The sequence below is a fragment of the Microtus pennsylvanicus genome, chromosome 16 (genome assembly GCF_037038515.1).
Source record: "Microtus pennsylvanicus isolate mMicPen1 chromosome 16, mMicPen1.hap1, whole genome shotgun sequence".
Lineage (NCBI taxonomy): Eukaryota > Metazoa > Chordata > Mammalia > Rodentia > Cricetidae > Microtus > Microtus pennsylvanicus.
The window spans coordinates 18,730,720-18,736,719 of record NC_134594.1 but is presented as its reverse complement, the minus strand read 5'-3'; positions in this window follow the sequence as shown (position 1 = coordinate 18,736,719).

Below are 6,000 nucleotides of genomic sequence, written 5' to 3'. Positions count from 1 at the left end.
AGGAGAAAGAGCTACCGACAGTCGTGAGTCACCATTTGGGTTCTGAGAATGAAACCTAGATCTACAAGAGCAACATGTGCTTTGACTTGTGAGTGCTCACTCCATTCCCCACCTTACTTCTTGAGACAGGATTTCTCTGATTTGGAGCTCACTGACTCAACCAGTTTGGCTTGTCTGTCAGTGAGGCCCAAGAATTCATTCAGCCATCTCTTCCTCCCAGATGAAGAGTTACAAGTGCATCCATCCCACCAGGCCTACCTTTGAACACAGAAGCAGGGTTAGGACCCATGGCCTCATGGAAGCAGGGATGGGACACAGGTCCTCATGCTTTCGTAGCAAATACTCTACCAAATGAGCTGTCCTCCCAGGCTGTAGTAATTCCTTCAGTATGTAAAGGCATCCAAAAATCACTGTAGAGTGTAGAGTTCCTATGACTTGTGTTTTTATAGCTTGTGCAGTATAGTACATTGTGACAGTTGTTTAATCTACTGATAACAACTACTGTGATAATTTATCTTTTTCTAGCAAAAGTAGACATATAGAAATATATAGTTACTCAATTTTTTAAGAGTTAGAATATATGAAATATTGTCAATGAATACTTTTTTTTAGTATCAAACCAAAGTAAAGCACCTTTGTGCTCCCTTGAAGCAAATAATATTAGATCTTCCAGATGCCTGTAATTTAATTCACATACAAGACTCATGAGAGGAATACACTAACATAACACTAGGAGCATTAGCTGTTAGGGGTGGAAGCCAACTGTGAATTACAGTCTTCCTAGAAAATTACAAGCCATTATGAACTTCATGTGACACTACTGCCTATATGTGAGCAAGGCACAGTTTGGTGCATGAGGCACAAGGTTTACATACAAACACATGAGTATTAAATCGGAATTGGCTGCATGATCTAAGAAAATCTGTATCATTTGGAGTCTGTAAGTACTCATTATTAAGGTAGACAGTCGTAATAGCCAATGCCATGACATTAGAAATATTAAATCATATAATAAAAGAAACAAGATATATAGGAACCCACAAATAAAATTATTTTTTTAAATGTAAGTTGTAGGAGAATTGGTATATATTCTTAAAGAAAAGCTTTTATGGGCTAGAGACATTGCTCAGTGGTTAAGAAAACAATCAGGGCTTTTTTTTTTTGGTACGGAGGTTTTTGATAACAGCTTCTAATTCTTCGCGACTAACAGGTCTATTTAGATTGTTCACCGGGTCCTGGTTTAACTTTGGTATATGGTATTTATCTAAAAACGTGTCCATTTCTTTTACATTTTCCAGTTTTGTGGCATACAGGCTTTTGTAGTAAGATCTAATGATTCTTTGAATTTCGTCTATGTCTGTGGTTATGTCCCCCTTTTCATTTCTGATCTTATTAATTTGCCTATTCTCTCTCTGCCGTTTGATTAGTTTGGATAGGGGTTTATCAATCTTGTTGATTTTCTCCAGGAACCAGCTTTTTGTTTCATTGATTCTTTGGATTGTTTTCTGTGTTTCTATTTTGTTGATTTCCGCCCTCAGTTTGATTATTTCCAGTCTTCTACTTCTCCTAAATGAGCCTGCTTCTTTTTTTTTCTAGAGCTTTCAGGTGGGCTGTTAAGTCTCCAATGTGTGCTTTCTCTGTTTTCTTTAAGTAGGCACTTAGTGCTATGAACTTTCCTCTTAGGACTGCTTTCATAGTGTCCCATAAGTTCGAGTATGTTGTTTCTTTATTTTCATTGAATTCGAGGAAGGCTTTAATTTCCTTCTTTATTTCTTCCTTGATCCAGGTGTGGTTCAGTAGTTGACTCTTCAGTTTCCATGAGTTTGTAGGCTTTCTGGGGGTAGCATTGTTGTTGAATTCTAACATTAATTCAAGGTGATCTGATAAGACACAGGAGGTTACGAATATTTTTTTGTAACTGTGGAAGTTTGCTTTGTTACCGAGTATGTGGTCAATATTCAAGAAGGTTCCATGAGCTGCAGAGAAGAAGGTATATGGAAATAGAAAACACTATCCTGAGTGAGGTAACCCAGACCCAAAAAGATGAACATGGGATGTACTCACTCATAATTGGTTTCTAGCCATAAAGAAACTTCATCTGGCGATGGATGGAGATAGAGATGGAGACCCACACTGGAGCACCGGTCTGAGCTCCCAATGTCCCAATGAGGAGCAGAAGGAGGAAGAACATGAGCAAAGAAGTCAGGAACACAAGGGGTGCACTCACCCACGGAGACAGTGGGGCTGATCTACTGGGAGCTCACCAAGCCCTGCTGGACTGTGACTGAAAAAGCATGGGATAAAACCGGACTCTCTGAATATGGCGGACAATGAGGGCTGCTGAGAAGCCAAGGACAATGTCACTGGGTTTTGATCCTACTTCTTGTTCTGGCTTTGTGGGATCCTAGCCAGTTTGGATGTTCACCTTCCTAAACCAGGATGGAAGGGGGAGGACTTTGGACTTTCCACAGGGCAGGGAACCCTGACTGCACTTCAGACTGGAGAGGGAGGGGGAGAGGAATGGGGGGAGGGGGCAGGAGTGGGAGGAGGGGGAGGGAAATGGGAGGCTGGGAGGAGGCGGAATTTTTTTTTCAATTAAAAAAAAACAAAAGAAAACAACCAGGATTTGGTTCCAAGTACACACGTAATGACTCACAAATATTTGCAATTTCACTTCTCAGTACTCTGACACATTTCTATAGCCTCTCTGGGCAAAAACATACATTCAGTATATAATTCATTCACACAAATACTTTGTATATTTAAAATATAAACTAATAAATATATTAAATTTAAAAAGTCTCAAATGAGTCTTCACCATCAAAGCATTTAACCTACTCCACAGGACTTAATTTTGCATTAAAACTAATCCAATTATAAATTCTGAGCAGCCATATTTCTATGAGTTAATTCTTCTTAGGAAATAAAAGACAATGTTATAAATTAACTTAACTACATTTGAAAAACCTATGAGCTCCCTAAATCGACTTGTATTTACTTTATATTTATTATTCCTCTGAAACTAGTGCTTATTGAACTGTTCACTAGGATATACCCTTGTGCAGTGCCTTCCGTAATGCCATTTTGTGGCATTATGAAGATATGAATGAAAGAGGTTTTTTTTCCAGTTAAGCTTTTACGTTAGCAAGAAGTAATATTAGCTAAAAACCTGTTATCCTGAAAGATAATCACTACAATTTGTTAATTTTTTGAATGTCCTAGAATTTTCTCCTCTATATGAACTCTATTTCACAAAGCTTTTATACTCCATCTAAGGGATGATTGAAAGGGTTAGGAGAAAATTAATCAATAAGTTTAGAGAATCATACAACAAATGCAGGAAAGAGTGTCATAAATCCTGTAGGGTGTTTAGTAGTTTGATTATACGTTTTGATCCTTTGGTTTTAAGAACACAAGAATATAACTGCACAATGGCCCTGAAATCCAAGCACTGATTGATAGTTACAAGTATGCTATGACACTATTCATGAGGAAAGATGCACAGATGTTTTTCTGCCTCATATAAGGAACAAACGACAGACTAAAGTATATAAATCACCAAAATCTGGCTTGGAGAACCAGAAAGTTCTATTGGGTTTACTTAAAGGATTGTCGGTGAAGAATTAATTACAGGGACATGGTTCACTCAAAGGCAGCTGGAACTCCAAAGCCTTCCCCAGCGTGGCTCATCCTTAGAAGCTGGGACCCTGGAGAACACTACAAAACTTACAGGTAGCTCATCAGATTAGATTAAAGAGTGCCTGCCGGTTTTAGGAAGCTCAAGTGCTCTGACACCTTCTGCATGCATGTGTTCGGAAAGAGTGGAGGCTAGTTAATTTGATCCTTTTCCACGACTTCATAAAGGCTAAAGAGCTTTCGTACATGATGGAATCTCAGAATAATTTGCTACCCGATAATAGGGTCAAGAGCTGGAGGTCAGATATGACCTTACTTCTCATACCACTCATATGTAGATTAATAGATGGTTTTAATTTTGAAAACTTAAAGAATTTAAATAATTAATAATCATGTAAATTAATATTTTAAATGTCTTTTAGAAATGCAAAAATATATGAATCTCTCGATATGTGTGTATTCATTAATTATTGCACATAACTATTATGAATTCATTAATTAGTCCACATAAATATGTGCTTTCCAGAAAGCTGAAAAGACTAAAATAAGAACATTTTAACATAAAGCTTCATTGCTCACAATTGAATTGTGAATTCTAATTTCATATCATGCTATACCTAAGTATACAAAGATGAAGAGAATGCTGTGGTATTGTTGGGTCTTGAGGTAGGTTGTTTCCTGATTTTCTGAGAAATCACCATATTGATTTTCAAAGTGACTGTACCAAGTTGCACTGCCACCAGAAATGGAGGAGAGTTCTCTTTATCTCACATCCTCTCCAACAAAAGTTGTCATCAGTGCTTTAGATCTTGGCCGTTCTTTCAGGTATAGTATGGAATCTCAGAGTTGTTTTAATGTGGATGCTGAACATTTCCTTAAGTGTCTTTGTTTTAGATTCATGTTTTGAGAGTTCTCTCTTTAGGCCTGTACCCCATTTTTATTTTTGGATTATTTGTTCTTTTGAAGACCAATTTCTTGAGTTCTTTGTATATTTTCGAAATCAGCCACCACAAATGGATCTGATGTAAGGTTGGGGAAGATCTTTTTCCATTTTGTAGGCTACTATATTGTCTTGTTGACCATATCCTTTGTTTTACCGAAGGTTCTCAGACATCTCACCTAGGTTGAGAAGGTTATTGGCCTGCTTTTGTTTGATTGTTTTGGTTGATGTTGTTGTTATTTTGCTTTGTTTTTTGTTTTCATTGTTTGTTTAAAACAGTTTTCTCTAAGTTCCTACCTCAGTTCACAGACAGAGCATTGCAGTTTGACAGAACTATTCCTCATGAGTCAGGGAGACTGTCCAATCTTCTTAAAGTTCCTGCAAGAGCTCTGTGATTACTGCTTGAAAAGCATAGACATGTGTCACCAAAGGCAGGTATATAGAGTGTTGACAGGCTCTGCTTAGAGAATATAATAGAATTGAGTTCTACCTCAAACTACATGACACTTGATTGAAGAAAACAGAATCCTCTAACAGAAAAATCCTTGCAATAAACAAAGGCATTGTCATCAGAATTAAAATTAGAATAATGTTTCTATCAATATACTTTACAAACAACGTATAACTAAATGGTGAAAATGATGTATGAAATTTGATCCACAATTCTAGAAATCCACTTTAAAGGATATATCAAAGATGTTATAAAAATATAGTTTATTTGATCCCAAGCTTCTGTACAGATTCCATGAATCAGACTGATGGAGGTGGACACTTATATTAAGCTTGTGCAACAAATATTTACACACTGAGTCATCCTGCTGTCCCAGGTCTAAAAATTTAGAAATTATGGTGTATTTGCATTTGGTATACATACTGAATTGATACAATATCTATTATAGATTCTTATACTTAGCAGAAATCATGAAAGACTCAGTTTAGTAAGAGAATCATAAAAATGGATTTGAAAAAAAGTGTTTATTGTTGAGAAGATAGGAGAACCTTTGAATCATCTGTTTTGTGAGATTTATAATTAAACAAAAACATGACTGGTGATAACATGTAAAACCATAATACCATAATACACTATGACATACACTTTCTTAGAAAAAAACTTAACATTAATTATAACTTTAAATAGAAGCAGAAAATAGCTCTCACAAAAATAATTTTTGCAAGCTCTTCAGACAAAGCTTTAATCACACATGAAAAATATTTATAAGGAATCAAAGTGTGTATGAAGAAAACAATCTTGATCAGTAAACACTACTGGAGAGTGTGTGAAACACTTTCTGACAGAGACTGGTTTCAATAATTTTTTCTAACGTCTTAAATATAGTTTTAAACTCTTAAATATAGCAAAAATAAGGAAGCAAGCATTCATTTATATATTTATGTTGTTATTTATGTAAAATTTATTACACAAT